The sequence below is a fragment of the Aphelocoma coerulescens genome, chromosome 1A, assembly GCF_041296385.1.
Source record: "Aphelocoma coerulescens isolate FSJ_1873_10779 chromosome 1A, UR_Acoe_1.0, whole genome shotgun sequence".
NCBI classification, from domain to species: Eukaryota; Metazoa; Chordata; class Aves; order Passeriformes; family Corvidae; genus Aphelocoma; species Aphelocoma coerulescens.
In genome coordinates, this window is record NC_091014.1 from 77,786,381 (window position 1) to 77,806,826 (window position 20,446).

General features: G+C 41.3%; 1 protein-coding gene across 20 annotated transcripts in view; it reads left to right on the top strand.

Annotated features, from left to right (window-relative positions):
- Positions 1–20,446, top strand: part of MICAL3 (microtubule associated monooxygenase, calponin and LIM domain containing 3) — a 154,932-nt gene that overhangs the window by 12,146 nt on the left and 122,340 nt on the right. The window contains exons 1-2 of one of the 20 annotated variants that reach the window (XM_069003620.1): positions 11,064–11,124; positions 11,217–11,376. The exons of the other annotated variants lie outside the window; for them this stretch is intronic. The gene's annotated coding sequence lies outside the window, so the exon portion shown is untranslated. Of the gene's footprint in view, positions 1–11,063; positions 11,125–11,216; positions 11,377–20,446 lie in introns of those variants that run through there. 20 annotated transcript variants of the gene reach the window in all.

Genomic DNA, 20,446 nt, shown 5'->3' on the forward strand with positions numbered 1-20,446 from the left:
AGAGAATGAAGGGAGGTGGCCTGTCTCACTGCTCGAAGATGAGCAGCCACCCTCAGGAATGAGTTTCTTGTGTCTCTGCAGACCAACTTGAAATAAGATGCCCTGCCTGCTTTGTGAAGGAGGAGCATAAACCAGGTGGAGTCAGTGCAGTCTTTAAACAAATTCTGGAGAAAAATCAGAGGTTCTAACCCTGATGGGTCTGAATGTTACTCAGCTTTACAGCACCTAAAGAGAAATTGAAAGGAAGCAAAACTGGAGAGGAAGGACCCAGCTTGCTTTCCTGTTTCACCTGCACACGAGCCAGGTGGACTCCATGCTGTACCTACTCTGTACTACTCAGGAGTGTGACATTAATGGCTGCTTTTCTGCCTTTCTCCTGTACTTTGCTCTCTAGGTGAGATTAGGCATTTGCAGCATGGCAGGGTTTCTGTCTGTAGTCTGTCCTTATCTAGGAAAGCAGCATTACCTTTTCAAGTGGTGAAAATACTATTGATCTAACATTACACTGAAATTCTTTCATCTCTAGGTGTTCCTGCCCTTTAACCAAATAGGTAATAGGCTTTGTCCCCTCAGTTTCTGAAGGGAGATAAATGAAATGCAGCATTCTTGTTCTGGAGTTGACCTTCGTGAGCATAGACACAGCTAGGATAAGAACCTAGGGCTCTTAATATACTGATCCCAGGAACAGGAAGAGGGAACCTTTTGCTGTCTTGCAGATGTGATATGTGTGTTTGTGGGCACAAATAGCAACTAATGAATATTTATACATGTACGAATGAAGTCCTACATCTCTTTTTACATATGGGTATGGACTTGCAAGATACCGGTGTGGGTGTGAATACATGCAGGCCTGGGAAAGTTGTGATAGCTTGTAACTGTGCCACTTGGCACATACAATGTGTCCAAATGCCTACTTGTAGAACAGTATTAGAAGGCAAAATAAAAATTTCTACCCTCTTGTCCCTTCCCAAAAGAGTCATGAACCCTAGGGATTTTTTTAAAGCATAATTATCCCTTGCTGAAAATATTAATTGTACTTCCTTTCTCTGGTGACTTTTTTGAGTGGGAACTACTGTTTACATCCCCAAGCAGGCAAATCTGGTAATGCTGCTTGTGGGAAAGTGAATGCTGTTCAAGTGAACTGGAAACCCTTTTTAATATACTGTGCAATTTAAAATTTGGGTGGCTGGTGGGGAAGTTGGCAGTTTCGTTGGGCTGCATGCTGGGAGTTATTTCTAGGGATGTGTGCATTGAGCCCCTTCTGTGACAAAGACGGCTCTCCCTTCTGTGCTTGCTTGTTTTTAAGAGATTGGTGATTTACAGATACATTATAAAATCTGACCTGCTAAAATTTGGAGGTTAGTCACAAGAATGTTTGTTTCTGAAGTGGATGGTGTGTTTTATTTGTCTACCTACAGTGTTCCTGAAGCCTTTCCTTGACATCTCTAGTGTTTCTGAAATGTCTGTCACACCTGATGGTGCCCCATGAACTACTTCTGTTCCTTTCACAAAATCATATATAGCAAGAGCCTCCAGTATTTGATTCTGAAATATTTGTTGGTGGTATTATCATTCTGATTTAAATGTTGAAAGAGTCCTGATTCATCGGAGGGAGCACAGATAAATTCTGTTATTTTACTGCAGTCTAGATAACTTTAAAAGTGAGAATACAGTGTTCTGCTCTGTTATGGTCTCTTTCTTTGTACCCTTGTTTTTAGAAGGTGTTTGACCTTTTCAGAGGACTGGCCTAGTGGAGGCAGCCTGTTTCACTTTTAGTATTCACAGTATCTTTTTTTAAACTGTTGCTTCAGTGTGTATTTTATCATTTTTTGTCTGAAGGTTTCTATTGTTCAAGCCTTCTGTTCCTCAGGGCAGTCCTGAGTTAATTAACCAGGGCCTTTTGTAATTTTGTAACACTGTGTTCTTTCTCAGAAAACCAAGAAATAAATGGTGTTTATGGCTATGTAGTGGCTTTGTCAATGTATTGACACAGACCTTGAGTATGGACTAAATTTGGGTTCTTCCCTGCAAACATCCCAACTACTGCCTTTAAAAAAACCATGTAGACTATATGACTAATCAGTGCCTGAATTTTATATAACTTGGCCGGTCCTGGGAGCTGCACTGAAATGCACAGTACAACAATTTTTGGTATTGTTCTGGTTCTGGCAACAGTCATACCCTGTGGTGCCTTCTCAAGGTGTCCTGCTACAACAGGTGAAAAAAAAATGTAGGCAGAGAAAATGAATGCATGAGCATACAGTGAAAACTGGTGAATAAATAGTCCAATAACAGGAGTTACAGACTTGAACTGAATTGCAGTTGATATTTGAGGATCAATATGCAGTGAGTGAAGCACTTGTTCATATTGGAATATGTTACCTTCTGCTTCTGGCATGAGAGCATGTGCTCCATCTAGTTCTGATGTTTGCCAGTGGGTGGATTTCCTCCCTGGAAATCACTATGCCCTCGGGTGTGCTTTTTTAATATCGGCCAGTCTGACTGCAGATTCTTTCTTCCCTGCTTGTTCCTGTGTGCCTTTTTTTGTTGTTGTTTGTTTGTTTTAATTCCTGGTCACACTGAGTTATTTGCTTGTAAATTAATTTATGGAAATGAATTTCACAAGTTGTCAGGTAGTGTCTCAGAGACCTTTCCTTGTGTGTTTCTAGTTAACTGATGGAAAAGAGACGGCTCAGTTTGCCAGGGCTAATGTATGGGAACTCGTGGAATTCTTCCTGCTCCTGCTTGGCATGCTAAGAAGGATGAAATAACAGTAAAAAGGAAAAAATGAAATTAGTCTTACTGCCCTCAGAAGGGATATGAGCCCAGCAGCCTTATGGGCCTTCTGTCTTTTTATGCTGGATCATTCACTAGAGTAAACCTGACTTGTATTTTTATCGGACTTTTGAAGGAGTCCAGATTTTACAACTGTATTTAACACTTCCAGATGAGTGGGAGGTTCTCCTGTATATGATATGTAGAAGCCCTCACTTTGGTTTTGTAGAAGGATAATCAGTGGCTCCTAGACCAGTATTGTCACTGGTGATGCAGCTTGAAAAGAAATTGAGACGACCCTAGACTATTTTATTTAAGAGCATAATGTGAGTGTGTGTTGTTTGCCATCTGAAGAAAGTGTGTATGGTTGCTTTTTTTGGCTCAGTTCTGATTTTAAAACACTTAAATGAGCAAATGGCTTGCTCCTTTGCCTGATCTGATACTTCTTTCACAGCCTCATCTGAGATACATTCGCAGATTCCAAGCAGGATTTTTTGAATGGCTGACTTGCTGGATATGAAGGCACAACTTGGGCTTTTGTTGGTAAACAGCAGTAGTAAAAATAATAATAATGAGACTGTGTGCCCTGGCTGATATTAACCTGTGCTGTTGTAAGTTCTCTCCTAAAGACAGAAATCCCCTCCTTGGCGGTTGGAGCAGAGCTCACACATCTAAGCTGGAGCTACAAAGCCTGACTGGAAGCCTAGGTGGTATTTATTCTGGGATTGAGCTGTGTCTTCAGCTCCCATATGCATTCCAGATCTCTGGTTAAGGACAAGTAAAAGCCACGTTTTCCCAGTTCTCTTCTGGTCTGTTGTAGTTGTAGCAACAATCTGCTGTGTGGTTATCAGAGGGAAGTGAATCATTTACTTTGTGCTTTTGCAGTAGATGCCAGTTTTCTGGTGGTGGGAAGCAGAAGTTTGCATCTGAACTGTGAGAGGAAAGGGCTCTGCTGGATTCTTACTGAAACACCTTTGGCTTTGGAGCTTTTAGCAGAGGTGAAAAAGGAAGAGCAGCTACTTGGAAGATGGTTAGGGTTCATGGTGTGTTTGTGTTTTGTATATTTTGACTGAAAAAGGCAAGATACTTCCATCTCCTACTATTGTTGCATAGAGTCTAGAGCAGCACTATCCAATGCTTGCAGTTTGCATTAATAGAATTTTTTAGTTGTTTTTCATCTGTTTGTGTATCTGCAGCAACAGTTACGGTTTGAACTCTAATTTCTTTGCTCTCTTCCAGGTTTATGCTCACTACTTGTGTTATGGTTAAGCAGTGGAGATTCGTTTTGGCAGATGGAAGAAATGCCCTTATCTTCACTGTTGTTTCCTTGAAAATGCTTTACTGCTTACAGGTTTCTACTCAAGCATGTGCTATGCTAACAGAGCGAGGGAAATTTCAGTGTTATTTTTGTCAGCTTGACAGTGTGTCATGTTCAGATTTTCTGTTTGCATGGCTGCTTTTCTCTTGTGCTGAAAAGACATTTATAAACTTTACTAGAACAAGAGAACACACTGGATTTGAACAAGTGCAATAGTTACTAGGGCATGCATGCAGTCTGGTTTCTAGGAGCACTTCTGCCTATGGAGTTCAGACTTGACAGCTGGGGAGAGATTTTCCTCTCACAAACCTGCATTTATTGCAGTGCTGTTTTTCGCCTATGAAACAGAAGCAGAGGCACCAAATAGTCACATTTGATTTGTTGGGGTTACTGCACCTTTGGCTGAGGGCAGGCCTGTTGACACTAGCCCAGTTCTGACACAAGTGCCCTGTTCTAGTCTCTTCTTTAAAAACTGGTTTTAGGTATTGCTTTCAGCAATAATGTGCACATAAACCCTGTCTAAATAAAACTTGTTTGCTACAAATGGAAGAGAAGTCTGAAGCATGCATTGAGAACATTGCTTTGAATGTGGTAGGATGGAATAAAGGAATCCTGAAGAAAACTTCTGGGTACTTAATTCCCTGCAGCCATCCCTCTAAATGGGAAGGGCACAACTCCTTTTCGTAGTTTGCAGTGAGGCGTAGAAATGCAGCATCTCGCTGACTGTACAAGTAACAAACCTTTTCCCATTCTGTTCCCAAGGAGTGCTCTAATGTTTGTGCTGTTATCTTTTGTGCCAGGGCTATCTGCTTTTCTGGGCCACAGCCCATAAACCAAAACAGCCACTTTGCCTCTTGCTCTCTCAGCCTTTTTCCTGTCCTGTCAGGAGAGCTCCATGTTTGGAGGAGCACAAAGCGCTCTGTGTGAGGCAGATAACCATGGAGTTGATGTTTCCAGGAGAGGGCTTGGCTCTATCGCCAGCTGCTGTCAGCTCGCTCTGGACTTTGTTACAGGACTGATAGTGCTCTCCAAGAGCCACATCTTCGTGTCCCTGCGTTGAAGTGCTACAGACTGGCTGGGGAGAGCTGTGTGCACACAGAATCTGTTTGTGCATGTGCATCTTCCCCTTGAGAAGGGCGGCATTTAACTGTAAAGTGAATTTGTACTGCTTGCGTGAAGGCCTGGACTGGCATCTGTAGGAATAAGGAAAGAAGGTTGATGGCATGGGCTGAGGCAGATGGGCAGGGCACACAACAGAACTTGGCTGCTGATGTTCTTTACTTTGGGATTTATGGCTAGTGCCCTTGCTTATGACTGTTATTTTACTGTGGAGATCTCTGGCAGTGTAGATACCTCTGTGAGAGTGGAAGCTGTTCTTACACTGATCAAGAATATTCATCCTAAAACATGATGATGTAATGCCCTGTGCTCCTAGGTATGCTCCCAGTCTCTGAGGAAGCCTTTCTAGAATTCAGGAACAGTTTCTGCAGGAGCAGCTGGCTTTTTGTGGCATGGCATGCTTCTGGTAGGGCTTCCTGGAGGGCCTGAGGAAAACAGGGTTCAAATTGTCGTGAGGCTTGGTGGGATTTAGATGTGTGCAGATATTTCAAGGTCTTCTGAAAAGAGCTCATCTGAGACCATTATAGGCTGATCTCAAAACAAATGGTTAGAGGTGAGGTGTGCATTTTTGAAGAACTGACTAAAAAACATTGGTTATTGTAGAAGTACTAAAGAGTAAAGTGCTGTAAAAACAAGGTACCAGCTTTTAAAATTTGGATGCCTTTGTGTCATGCAGCCATCTGTTATGTCACTTTGTAGCTCTGCCAATGTAATTAGGGTAATTTGATAAATAAATGGTTTGGTGTTAGGGGTTTTTTTGTTGTTGTTGTTCATGATTTATCATTTTCAAGGAATAAATTGGTAGACCCAAGAATAAGCATGAAGTTAAATTCAACCATATGATGAGAAACTTGAATCCTTGAAATCCTGTGACTCTGGACAAACTGGCTTATTGGAAAATAAACCTGATCACAGGGGTTCCAGGGTTGAGGATAGAGAGAGGGCTTTAAGATCTTGCTTTTAACTCCTGCCTCTCAGTTTCTCTACTGATGTTGCCTCCCTTAGTTTTTCCAGCCCTGGTGCTAGTAGTCCCCATTTGAATCTTAAGATAATATTCTTTCACAGATCAAAGGCGTGGACTTTGCTTCAGCTACCCTCACTTGCTGTGGCTTTGTGTGAAACAAAATATTTTATTGGTAAGTCTCCATTTGTTGGAATAAGTTGTTGACTTTTCAAAGGAAAGATGATGGAAAGGGATAGACACAGAGAACTCTACAGTGAAAGTTCCTTTTGAAGGACAGTTTTGTTTGAGTGAGAGTTAGGACTAAACTCTTACGGTTTTGCTCTGTGCTCAGAGACTGAGCCTTGGCTTCTGTCCACTAACACAGTAAACCTAGAGATGGTTCTCTCTGAGGTTGGTCCCTGTCAGTCAGACTTCACAAGTGGATTTAGCAGGAGTGTAACACAAGCAGTTGGGTCTCAAAGAAATGTTGGCAGTAGAGTCTATCCACTAACTGTTAAGTGAAGGTATTTTCTTGTCCAAGAGCCTGTTAATCCATAGTTATACAAATATCTTGATGAAGATTTATAGGATGCAAGTTGAAGTGTCCCCTTGGAATCTAGCTGTGAATTCTATAACCTTCCTGCTATAAAACTACCCAAGTGACTCAGTACATAATGAAGCAAATTTGCAAATCCCTTGTCTACCCATTGCCCAGGCAATTTCTGGTCACATTGCTCCTCTGGTTGGCTCTGTAGCTAAGAGTTTTTTGAAGACTGTAAGTAGTTGGTTTGTGGCCTTGAAGGGAGATTATCCTTCTGTGCTTAAGTTCAGGAAGAGCTGGAGTTACTGCCTGTCTCAGCTGCCCTTGTCTTAAAGCAGTAGGAATATGGGAAAGACTATCCTGCCGCTTGTGCTGTCAAGATAAGCTGGCCCTTCATCCTTCTAGGATATTATTAGTTATTAGTGTTATTTCTATCACTTTATTGAGTGAAGTAGCCTCTTAAAAGCACCCCAAGTCATATGTTTATTTAGTGCTTACTGTAAAGCCTTCCTTCTGGATTCAGGAATGTTCCCATAAGGACTCTTTTCAAGTTCAGGGCATAGCAAGGTTGTTGTGTAGGAGAGCAACAGGTTTGCTTAATGTTCATTGAGTGGTTTCTAGGTGCTTGTGGTGCTTTTTAATTGAGAGAAACGTTTGAGAATTCATAAAATCATGGAATGGTTTTGGGTTGGAAGAAACCTTAAAGTTCACCTTGTTCCAGCCCCCAGGAAGAGCTGGAGAGGGAAGCTCTGCTGCTCAAAGAACACTATTTATAGCATCTCCAGAAAAGATTGGCCAGGAGAACGACTTGGATAAGTCTGCTGGTCACTGGTGCTCTTTCCTTCCCAACTGGAGTTGGGCTCAGGCTGATGTAGGGGGATTACAGCAGATCTTTTCCTCTCCTGTGCAAATAGGGCTTAGATTAGCTGTTAAGAAAAAAACATCTTTACTGTGAGGGTGGTGAGTCACTGGCCCAGGGAACCTGTGGATGAACCATCCCTGGAAGTGTTTAAGGCCAGGTTGCATGGGACCTTGAGCAACCTGGTCTAGTGGAAGGTGTCTCTGCCTGTGATGGGGGGTTGGAACTAGGTGATCTTTGAGGTCCCTTCCAACCCAAACCATTCTATATAGATCCTATGATTTTTCAGTATCATTGAAAAGCAGTAATTGCTCCAACATTCTTTCCATCTTGCAGAGCTTGGTAGCCACAATTGGTACAAAGACTTGTAGGTCATGACAAGTCTCTTGTTGAAGAAATTGATTAAAAAAATCAAAATCTTTTCTAGCTCAGTGTGCTAACTTTGAAACTTAGATGGTTCAGAAATTTGCTCATGGTTTCAGACTGTTCTAGAGAGTAACAGGCTAAAATCAGTTATTCTTTTGGTTGTTTGAGAGTATATGTAAGACTAAAAAGTTTGGTTCCAGTTCTAATATATTTAATCTAGAACTCATCTAGTACGATGTGGAGATACTGTACTGAAGAAAATGCTGAGCCATAAATGTAAATACTCACGATTGATGGGAAGAGAATGAAGCTGTGTCTTAAAGTCATATGGTAGAGCTGTTGTCTATCAGCTTGGTTCCTGCTTTCAGGAGTTTCGAGGTGCCCATGTAGTGACCTCAGCTCTGGAAGAAGATGGGTTTGTCTCAAATGAACAACAGCTGCAAATGTTATGCCTTTTATGGGACACTCCACCACATATTATGATTTTTTCTTAAATAGCAATTGTTTTAAAAAGTAATGCAGCTGGTTATAGTCTGCATAAAAGCTTATGTGCTGAGAGGCACATAGTGTGTGATAAAACGTGAAGAACTCTGATCTGGCAAGGTCCCGAGTCTTGTAAATGCTGCTGCTTTGGGTGTTTAGTGCTCTAAGTAGTCAGGGTAAGGAGTGTATGTGGGGAACAATAACAATAGTCAGAAAGGCTGGAACTTGAAATAAACAAATAACTGCCTTTGAATATGAAGTACCCAAAGGCTCATGTGCTCAATAACCTGGGAAATAAACATACATGGGAGAGTGATGGTGGTGGAAATCCACTTACCCATAAAAAAGTACTTGTGATATTCACAGGTTTCCCCACACTCCCAAGAAGTTGTTTTAGTGAAATGAACATAGATGTGTGGAACAGCTTTTGTCAAGGGTAAGAGAACAAGCCCAGAAATATGACCTGTACAGGGAAGGTTCTGGCAGGATATTTTCCAGTGGGTCTTGTACTAACCTGTTTTTCCTTGCTGGCACAAAAATGTGGAGTATGCAGGCCAGTCCTTTTTCCTGTGCTGAAATCTAATTTGGAGGCTGGGAAAGAACAATATTTATTCCCTGAGTCTCAAATTGTCCATAATACAGCAGGGCTACTCATCATTCTTTTATACTCTGACTGTTCCTGACTTGTACCACCAGTGATGGGAACTGGTCACCTGGCAGCCTGTTTGATGGCAGAGGAATAGGTATGTCCAGTGTAACCATTTGATTCCACCTTCCTCCTGCCCCACTGAGGGCTGTGTTTGAGCTCATATGGATATCTATGGTTGTGTTACATGAATTGAAATCGTTGCTGTAGCTGTCTGTTGTTGAAAAGGAGGGATGGCTCTTTTTGCTTCCTCTTACTTTGGATGTAGCCTCCTTTCCTGTTCCCTGTTCGAAGTACCCAAGTGGTTCTGAACTTCAAATTGAGCAGGAGTGGGGTCTGTCTTCTGTCATTGTCGTGTATTCTGGAGGCTCGGTGTCTGTCACAGGTGCTCAGGAGTGGCAGCTGTGTTTTGTTTCTGGAAACCAGCACCTTTGTGTGTGTAAAATGTACCTTTGGCTAGAAATGCTAGATAACTTGTTTTGAACAGCAACAGGCTCAAATTCAGATGTTTCCTGCCTCAGAGAGCTTATTTGCAAATGACATTGCTTGCCTCATAACCTTCACTTATTATCCTTTAGTCTAAAAATAATTAGTGCTTGTGTGAGATTTCAAGGACTAATACTTTGCTTGTTTTCAGCAGGAGGCTGTCAGGTTTTCTTAAAAGATTGATTAATGTAATAGTTTATAAACAAGAAATTTTGGCTGGACAATGGAACACTCAAAATCTGACCCTTAGTAATCTGTTTATATATTACATATTTCAATACACATATTATTGCTCTTAAAGAGCATAAATATTAATGTAGTTTCCTCTCTGTCCCTTTAGGGTATTTTTTACTGGGTCAAGAATTGGTCAAGAGGGCATGTAAGGTACCACAAATTGAGACAATCCTCATGTGTTCATTATCTTTAGGTCCTTGAGCAGCAGTAGTGAAACAGATCTTTGTGTTGTGTTTCCTTCTCCCTTCAGAGTCTTTTCAGGACCGAGCCATTCCTGTCTGCTTGTTGCTGATCAAATGCTGATCAAACAGTTTTGTTCTCAGTGTCTAAATGGCTTCAGAAATTAGACTTGAAAGGCTTGTGTGTTTCCCTCATTTTGTTTTGTTCTGTCAAGGTTAGGAGCACATCAGCTGTGGAGAGGAGGAATTCGAGGTTTGTAGCATGGCAGCTTTGGAGGGAGCAGGTGCATGTGTGAACACTGCTTGGAGAGGCCTCTTTTTAACCAGAGTGGTTGAAAAGGTGCTGGTGCAACATGATTAATCTTAAGAGCTTTAATAGAGGAGAATGAAGGTAACTGTAGCTTCCCCTCTTAATTGCACCCAAGGCTGCACTTAGATGCGTCTCTGTGCATCTGAGGTGCATCAACAGAAGAGGAAGCTTTTCTGGCATCCTCTGGGAGCCCTGTTGTGAATGCAGGTCTGGTTGAGCTTGGTACTCCCGAGGAAGGGACTTGCTTTCCCATGTGCATTTGCAGAACTCAGCATGTGACCAGATATTGTGGCAAAAACCTGAGCCAGCAGAGTGCACGCTCTCTGACACTTGGGTGCTCTTCAGTGTTATGCTGGCAGAACCTTTTGGATTTTGGGACTGTGGTTTGGTTTTTATTAATTGTCTTTAGTCTTTCTCCCTGTGCCAGCCTCAGAAAACAGTGAGGCAGCTGTGTGCCCCAGAGCTTGAAGACTGGGACAGAGAAAGAAATCAGAGATACTGCCATGGAAAAACTATTTAAAGGCTAATGAAAGCAGTTACCACTAATGGATGTACAACATTCTAAAATTAGACCTAACAGAAGTATTAAGTTGATGAGGTGTTGAAGCAGCACCTTTTTAGTCACATTCTCAGTGTAGTGAAGCCTGTCACAGGTTCTGCATGTACCAGACTGGGGTTTTGGTATTAACCTGAGCTGGGACAGTTGGCAAGAGTCTGAAGAAAGGAGTGTTTTCCAGGTCATGTGGCTGTGGATTCTTGATAAATAGCTGGTTGGCAGGCTCTGTTGCTATAGCTAGGGTGGAGGCTATCAGCTCCGTGGTGTTGCCTGTTCCTTTGCATTTCAGGGTGGTAACTGGATCTGAAGGTGGTTAGGGTTTTTTTTTTTTTTGTGGTCTTTTTAGTTGTTGGGGGTTTTTTTGTTATGTTTTGTGGGGCGTTTCTGTTACTATTTTGCAGGTGATCCGCAGTATGATGGCGAGAAGTCTTGTCTTTTCCAAGGCTTGCCCAACCCTAGGAGCCAGAATTGTTCTGCCTGTCTGATGCTAAATTCATTTCTCCCACCCCTTATTGTTCAATCCTCACTTCACAAGCTGTTTGATGGGCAGAGTTTGACCATGTAAGTAATCTCAAGAGAGTGAAGATAAAATCTTAAGTGAAGTTGTCAATCAACAAAAGGAATAAAGAATGTGTTCTAAAATGTGCTGGGGTAATAGAAAATTCTGAATGTTCAAGAGGAGGAAAGGCATGTCAAGACAAAGAAAGGAGAGTAATTTCTAGAGGCTTAAAGACGACTGTAAAAGCATATTTACCAGCTCTTCTGCTTTTCTAGGGGAATAACAGATGCCACAGGTAAAGAAGTTCCATTTCAAGAATTCCCTGTATTCAGGGATTACAGGCTGGCTTGGCATAGCCGATATTCGACATGTGAAGGGCTTCAGTTTGGGGTCATCGGTTCAAGCACAGCCTTGGTCAGCAGTGGAAGAAAGCTGTTGCCACAGGAGGTTTCTTAATGATGTGAGCTGGCAATCTGTCAGGCTCTTAGGGCATGGGTTTCTGAAAAACAACCATAAATGGTACTTGCAAATAAACTTGGAGTCAAAGAAATAAACAGGTGTCAATGATAATCTAAAGAAATGAAGTAGGCATACAGGGAGTAACAGGCATTGAGCACTCATGCTTGTGCAGCTGATAGATGGAGTGTTTATACATTCCTTCATGAACTTCAAATAAGAAAAACTAGTCAGTAAAGTGGTGAGAAACTTCTAACTGCATCATCTACATGCTCACTGTCGAGATAAAAATAGAAACTCATGATGGTAACATTGCTGTGTAGGCCAGGCCCTAGCAAAGCTGTGCTTTCATGGTCAGAATAGGCAGTCCTTGAGTTCCTTTTGACTCTCAGTCACCTTTTTATTGTACCAAATTACCACTTTTTGATTGTAGTGGCTTTTTCAGAGTCCCATCTAGCTCTTGCTTGTGATGTATCGTTCAGACCTCTGTCTGCTGCTCTGCTGTGGTGAGATTGAGGCTGACTTTCCTTTACTAGAGTCCACAGCCAAGTGCTTCATTCATGGGCAAAACTAAAGACCTCCTCTCTTGTCCCCTTAGGAGCTTTGCATGGAACATCCTTGCCCTTCCACCTCCCCTGGGAGTGAAGGATGAGATGGTACCAGGCTTTTTTCTACCTCTGTAGCCATTGCTTGGAGTTTAAAGTAATGGTTTGCCTGAGCAGCTGAGGAAATTGTCTTAGTGTGGTGCAGCATTTGTAAACAGTGTTTGCACTGCAATTTTCTTGTCTTGTTGTCTTCCAGCCCTCTCATGTCTTTTTCCACCTCCCTCCACATGTGTGGTTTAAGCCAAGTTAGGCAGCTCTATTCATGCAAACCTAGTTATTCCTTAGGGAAGAAAACAACAAATGAAAGTAACTGACCCTGAAGCTTCTTACTGAAGATAGCAATGCTAAAAGCTGTTCTGCCTGGAGATGTGAACTTAAATTAGCTCTCAAACAAAACTGATTTTCTGTCTTCTCCCTTTTTATCCCCATCTTGCCACACTGTGGTCAGAAATGCTTTTTTAAAAAGTTTATGACAGTTCTGGATATTTTCTTTGACTGAATTTAGTGCATACTCTGACATAAATCATCTGCTTTAGGGAGAGAAGAGAAACCAGCTGCCACATCACCAGGACTCTGTCTGCCCACCACCCTGTGTACGTGTGATGGGGACACAAAAGAGTGATAGTATTCAGTTTTTGCTGAAGTGTCTGTGTGGGATTTAAGAATTGCAGCTCAGTCTCCTGCCTCGCTGCTATTCCAGTTGCCCGCTGCTCTACCTGATTTACCCTTGCCCTTCAAAACACAGATGGGATTCCCACTTTCCACCTGCACCTCTTTCCCTTGCTGCCAAAGAGAGCATAGTTTAATGGATGAGCTAAACTCTGCCTGTCCTGCCTGGATGGTAGGTGCTGACGTAAGTGTGCCTAATTGACATGCATCGATTTCCCTGGAGTGCAGAATTGAAAGGCAGGAGGTTAAGCCAGCAGGATATGTGCTCTTGTTCGAGAGGAACAGTGAAGTAAGGCAGCAAAAATGCAGGAGCAGCTTGCTGTGCTGCACTAAGTAAGTGACAGCAGCCTCAGCTGAGAATTCAGGAATTGCTTGGAAATGGACAGATTTTGTGTTGCCATCAAATAAACCTCCTCAAAAGGAAGGCTTTGTGGAGCCTGTCGTTGCTCTCCTTTGAGATGGTGGCAAGCTGGTAAAAAGTGGAGAATAAAGACTTGAAACTGAGCACAAACTGAATGGCACTAATTGAAATTAATTGTTGCTTTATCTTGTCCAGCACTTTTCCAGTAATCTTTCATCTTGCTGCTTTGAAGAGTAAATAGCAAGACTTTATAGCAAGAACAATATGTGCTTTTCTGGCTGCAGGATTATTTCCAAGTAAACTTGTCTTCCTTTTCCTCTGATGTGTCTCCCTTCTGGATCTTTGGGTGCACTTGTTACCTGAATAACTCAGATTTAATGATGCCACATGAAAATCCCTGCTGATTTGAAAAAGTAAGATCTAAGCTGGGTTGTCTAGTTCAGTCATAAGCTTTTAGACAATCTGGACAGCTATGTATTTTGGCTCTGGAAAGAAAGACTGGAAACCATTGTAGAAATGGTAGTTGTTTAAGCTGTGGTTGCTCTCTGCCTGCTTAGGCAGGGCCTAATTAGCTGCTTCCTGGCAAGCGTATAATAATTGTGATATCTTTAGCTGCTTTGTGGTATAACTTCACCCCATGAAAGACAGAATTTCGCAGATGGTTTACATTCTCCTGAGCAAAACATACTCCAGGAGAGTAGGCATGCTCTGGAACTCTGCTCTTTGTGCAGCTTACTAGCTGAAGATGGTAAGTCAGATAGGTTTTCAAGCTGAATTAAAGTAATTTATGGAAATTAGGGTTTTGACTGTATTTTTGATTCAGGGCCATATTGGTAGCTTAAAAGTTTTTCTTTTATTGAGAGAAACTCTCTAGTGCAAATAAAGTATGAAAGCTTGAGAAGTGTTGCTCTGAATTCTTAGATAATTAGATGATCACACCTAAAACAGAACAGGTGCCAGAGCCTAAAGGTTGATCTTTTCCAAGTTACAATACACCCAGTGTATTGTTTGCCACTACAGATGGGCTGTAATTGTTTGTATGCTTGCCTTTTTTTTTTTTTTCCCCTGTGCTTGCCTCTCCATCTGAAGTTTGTGCAAGGAAACATGCCAGTCAGTTGGCACAGATATTATATGTTCCCTGTGTCAGGATTCCAGAAGAAACAGGATCAAGATTGTCTTTTGCCTTGTTCCCTGGCTGTGTGGAAGAGGCCTTTAGGGGGAATGTCTTAGGACACTTGAGAAGTCTCAGGTGCTGACCTGTGAACTCAGTGAGACAAATATATTTTGTCAGGCACCCGACCAAGAGTTCTGAGAACACTCATGCAGAGTGGGCAGAATATTGCACTTCAAATGTTCTGTCCTTAAGCATCAAACCTTATGGTAATTTACATCCCACCAGCTTATTACCCTTGCACAAAAATAAATCTGTGGATATTTGTATCATTTTCCTGCAAAATTATAGGAAATATAATCTAGACATCTAAGGTTTATTCCTCCTGTTTTTTTTTTTTTAAGTAGTCTAATTTTAAATTACTTGAACAACAGACTTCCACAACTTCCCTTGAGTGTGCCAAGTTGATAATAGAGCAAACATTGAGTTTGACTCTGTTCCACAACAGCCCTGATGTGGGTATGAGCTTTTTTGTACTGCTTTGTCTCAGTTTCTGATGGCAGCTCTTGGGACTGCTCTAACTGATGTTTCTCCAGAATTTTTTTGGAAGCTAGCTAGCTGCAGCCTTAAAAAATACAATTAAAATCCTGGAACAAAATTCTGCTTAGTGTACAGCTACTACAAGTGCAAGGAAAAGGCAGTGATAAACGTACAGGTTTTTAAAAGTGAAGGCAATGACGATGTTAAAAGAGCAATTGGAGCCTTTCTTAAAGGGGTAAGAAAGATTAAATGTGTGCATTTTTAAAGGGGTGTGTCCTTAAAGCATCCAGGAGATTTAATGGGTAGATTCAGACAAATAATTTTTATTCTTGCTTCGACTGTTAAGCAGGCTGGGTTCTTGGCTTTGCTTATGCAATTTCTAGTTAAACTTAATAGTAATGCAACTCTTAAAAAAAAAGTCAAAAAAAGGAACTTGTTTTCCCAGACATGTCATACAAAGGTGATTGAAACTGCAGATTTTATTTTTTAAATACTGGCTATAAATCTTTTCTTCTGCCAAAACCTTGCTGATTTTTAATATTTTTTTTTAACTTTCACTGACTTTGAAAATTAAGGGAGATTGTTACATTTCTTACAGCCTCTGCCCTAAGGTATAAAGATATGGATATCTTCATGATTTGCATAAAACAGCTGAAGAGCCCACAATTGCCTAAGGGATGGATCTCATCTCACCACAAACCTTGTCTTTGTTTTCCTCTTCCATTTCTCTTGTGATAGTTGTGCCATGTGGGGAGTCAGGTCAAATCTCTGACCTGACTGAAGAGGCTGCTTGTGTTTGGTTAGGCAAGGGAGTTTCCAGCATGATCTTTAGTTAAAACTCATTTCCAAAATCAGGGCGAAGAGAAATAAATACCTTTCAGTGGTAGCATGAAATAGATCTCTTAGATAAATAGATTTAAGTGAAGCACAGATCTGTATGTATGGAGATCCTGGTTGCATCTGCTCTTACATCCTCCAGTTATGCATTAACAGGAAGGTTGTGTGGCTGCATTTCCGACCACAGAAGTGCTGTTCCTTTCTGCATGATCATCAAGTACTTAATAATACCAGCTGATACGATTTAGTAAACCCAGTGAAACCACAGGACTGGAAGAGAAAGTTGTAAAATTCAGGAACTGGTTTTGATGAACAAGCTTGTTGTCTTTGGCCTTTCTCGAGGTGGAAATGTCTGTTAGCACTTCTTCCCTGGACATAGGTACGGAATATTCTCTTGGTCCTTTTTGACTGAGATTGCATTTAAAAGTGCTCAGTTTTAAGAAATGTACACTTCAGTGATAGGAAAAAATTTTGGAATTTAGAATGGAAACATCATGACACACAAAGTGCTAAATAGACTGTATTCCTTGCTCTGTTCTCGCAGTACTATAAATGTAGGAGAAGTCTAACACTTGATTCCTCTGAGATGTATTTACAGAGTTCAGTGTAACTGACTTGCTGGTGATGGATAACAGCTTTCCCTTTGGAATCTCCAGTGTCATTCCAGTGCAATTATTGGTGACCGAAATAGTCCGAGGAGAGCGTCCTTAAACTTTTGGAAGAAGATTTCTCTGTCCCCAAACTAATCCCTGCACTGTTCTTGACAATTTGAAATGGAGAGGTTGCACTGCAGGAATAGCTCTTCTTTCTAAAAGGGTTTCCTCTTCACTGAAGAATCTAAAAACAAAGGGGGGAAAAAAAAAGAAAACCACCAACTGTTGCTTTTCCTGCTCATTGTTTGTGGCAGATTCAAACCTCAAAAGAATTAAAACAGTTTTGGTTTCCTTATCTCAAAATTTCATATAATAGTGATCTGTAAAGTATTACTAGGGATACCAAGATATGGAATAATTTTTTAGTGCTTTTAATAAAAATTAATTAAAAAATGAATTTTTGGTCTTCTGAGTCTAAAGAAACCTACACCCTTTTTTCTTTCTTTAAGCAATGAACTGGAAAGCTCAAGGATGCATTGAAATAATTTATATAAACTTAGCAGTGGTAAGGTGTAGCAAGTTTTAAAATTAGGCACTTCTATTCCTTCCAAAATCTTAAAGCCATGATCAGGGGTTTGTGTTTGAAATGGGCTTTGAAGAACTGAATTTTAAGGATTGTAGTAATTTGCAGAGCCCTAATATGTCTCCTTTGGATGTGCTTTTGATTCACTACGTGAGGAGCCAGGTCACTAAAGAAAAGACTTCCCATAAAATCTGGAATACTTTATATTGAAACTGCACATGTGCAGATTTTTCTTTAAATGAAAACAAGCTTGTTTTTAAAAATAGAACCCCATACTTTCCTTTTAATGCGAAGGGAAGGATGAGCATACATGTATGAAATGCAGAAGAAACTCAGTGAATGCTTCTACAATCACTAGCTGACCTCTTTAGGCTGGAGACTTGATTCAAGTTGTGGCTAAAAGGTGGTGGCTGGGATATTTTCTTCCATAAATAGCATAAATCCCTAAGTTTTCAAGCAAGTCTGCACCATGACAGGGTATAGCGATGTGATAGCTGAATTTAGCCTTGGACCCCTACCTGGACTGTCTGCTCTGAGAAGCTAGACACTGTGTACTGAGGACACTAGAAAAGTTGTCACATTTTCAGTGCTTGTGGTATCCATGTCTAGACTAAGCCTTTTCTAAGTCTAGACTGAAGTTTTTTCCCTGGAAAAGACTTAGTGCCACTTTCCCTCTTTGCTACAGGATTTGAATGGAGGTAGTTGTTTTCTAAATAAACACACACAAATTGTTGCTTATTTTCTTTTAACAAAAGTTCTTTCTAGTATAGACCTTTGACTGGAGAACTTCAGTGTTCCAGTGAGACTTGCTGGAATGTTCAGTGTGGAACAGTAAAGAAGTGTGTTCTCTATCACCCAGCATCTGTTACCTCAAGTAACCATTGCTCAGGACTTGTTTGCCCACGGGATCAGACGGGGTATTTACATGGCTCGTGATTGGTTTCAGGCCAGTTGCTGAAAGCAGCCTTGCTCAATCTTTCCTGGGCCTTGCCCCTTTATAAGTGCTGAGGTGATTAACTTCACTTTTAGACTGCTGGCGGGAACACACTTCCAGCTTTGACCTGGTAATCTTCTCAAATCCTGTCTCCAGACCCTCCTATTAGGAGATGAGGAAAGAAAGACCCTGGGTGTAAAAGGGTTGACCTGCTGGAGGTTCTCCAGTCCCACATGCACGGGTGTAATAGATTCCCACTAAACAAGGTTTTTTTAAAATCTGCTCTTTGTAGGATCAACCTGCTCTGCTGGTTTCCTAACCTGTCTTCCCCCGTGAGTGACCTTTTCCTTCCTAGCAAAATCACGTTTTTCCCAAGTACTTCTAAGTAGCTCCCATGAACTGAGACTGGAAACAGCTTCTCATCCCAGAGGTGAACCTTATTTTATTGAGTGCATTCATGTCAAAATTAAAATGCCAACCCTGCAAGAACTAAAGATTCTTGATTACACCAAAACGGAACAAACTGAAGGTCTTTGGATTCTACAGACAGCTACTGTTTTAAATCACATTGACACATTGCAAGTCATCCAAAAGGTGGTTTTGTAAAGGCAAAGGTGGATTAATTTAAAATTGTAGTGATCCATTTTTGATTCTTTTCTCTACATCATTATCTTTCCTCACAGCCTTGTAACACCGACAGCACAGGATAAGAGAGTAATCTTTGGCTTTGAACTATCTATTTAAAACCTTGTGGTTCCGTTGCCAGCTGCATAGCTATTCTTTGTTGCCTCATTGCCAGGAATTGCGCTCTGCCCTTGGAAAACATAGCTTGGATTTTTTTATCTTAGTTTTTTTGCTGTTAGGTGTGGATATCCTTTTCGATGTCATTAGGTACCTCTTTCATACTGCAGCTTGTAAGAAATTCACGTGTTCTAGGTCAACATCTGGACCAACGTGACAATCACTTCTTGAGGTTCTCTTAAATGTTATTTTTAATTCTGCCAGTGCTTGTTTACTGCAAATTCAGATGTCACCAAACTTGACCAGGAAGAACTATTTTCAAGGAGAGAAGAGGCAGTCTAGTTAAACCCTTGCACTAGGTGTTGCCTTTGTTTAGGAAGTAGAATGTAGAACGAGATTCACAGCTTCAATACCATCCACTAGAAAAGCTTCATGTGTTATCTTCGTGGGTTAAGCTTTCTTTTGTTTAATGTTCCATTAGACATGGGAATAAACACTTGAGTTTGTTTCAGGGTAAGGAGGAAATCTGAGGACCTTATGAGTTTCATGAATATAGGGGAAAAAGTGACTTGCTGCTTTTGGCACCCTTGACTTTACCTTTTAGGGTGATGTGTGCTGGGACTTGAGTATCTGTCCTCTCTTGTATTGCTTGGTTACATAAAAATTAATCTGCCTGGAGGTTAAATATGCAGGTCTGTCTGTTGCAAGAGATACTATGTTAGGCTTAAAGCATCCCTTGTGACTCCATCCTTGGAGATACTCAAAACCTGACTGGGCACAGTCCTGAATAACCTGTTTTAGCTGACTCTGCTTTAAGCAGTGGGATCAACCTAGGCAATCTCCAGAGGTCTTTTACAACTTTAATTATTCTGTGGTACTGTGACTCACCATTTCTTAGTTTGACCTACTCCTCAAGCAAGAGTTTTAAACAATATGGATTGGTGTACTTCCCTAATCAACAGCCAAATCAAGTGTCCTAACCAAGAAGAGAAAAGGAATTATGGATGCCTTTTCCCCAGAAATGATCTGTCTCTTTCTGCAGCCAAATACTGATCTGATGACCGCTAATGGTGTGGCAGGCCTCCAGCTTAATCCTGTCACGGTCACCTTAGTACTGACTCCAGTTGTTGAGTGTAGCCCAGTTGGGGCAGACTAGTTTTTGTTTGCATGGACATGGGCTGTTTTTCCATGAATGGGTTGTAACTTGTGTTCAGTGAAGGAAGCTAGAAGAGTGTGCTGGAAGTTTCTCTCTGCTCTATTCTGTCTGTAGAAAAGACTGCTGAGAGAGCGAGCTATCCAGCCTGGTCATTGCAGTCACAGAGAGTGAAAGCTGCTCTTGTTCACTTTGGGTGGTTGTTTGTGTGTCTGTGGACATCACACCCAACACTTGTCAGGCTGACCCGAGGTTGGATTGACATAGATGTGGGCACAGATCGTGTGTGATGTTCAGTTGTTATGTGAAAGTCAAACTCACCTTTAGTAATGGGTTGAGTTTGTTTGCAGGTGTTTTGCATCCACACCTGCCTTGCTGCAGGTAGCTGTTGCAGTGTCATCAGCTTCTCCCACACATTCCTTATGTGGCTTTAAATTCTTCCAGGGAAAGCAGCCTTTAATAGCAAGGTGCCTATTTTGTTGGCCATTTTCATTAGGTGTTACCTTGCTCTAAATTTACTTACGTAAGCTCATGTTAATGTGGCATGTG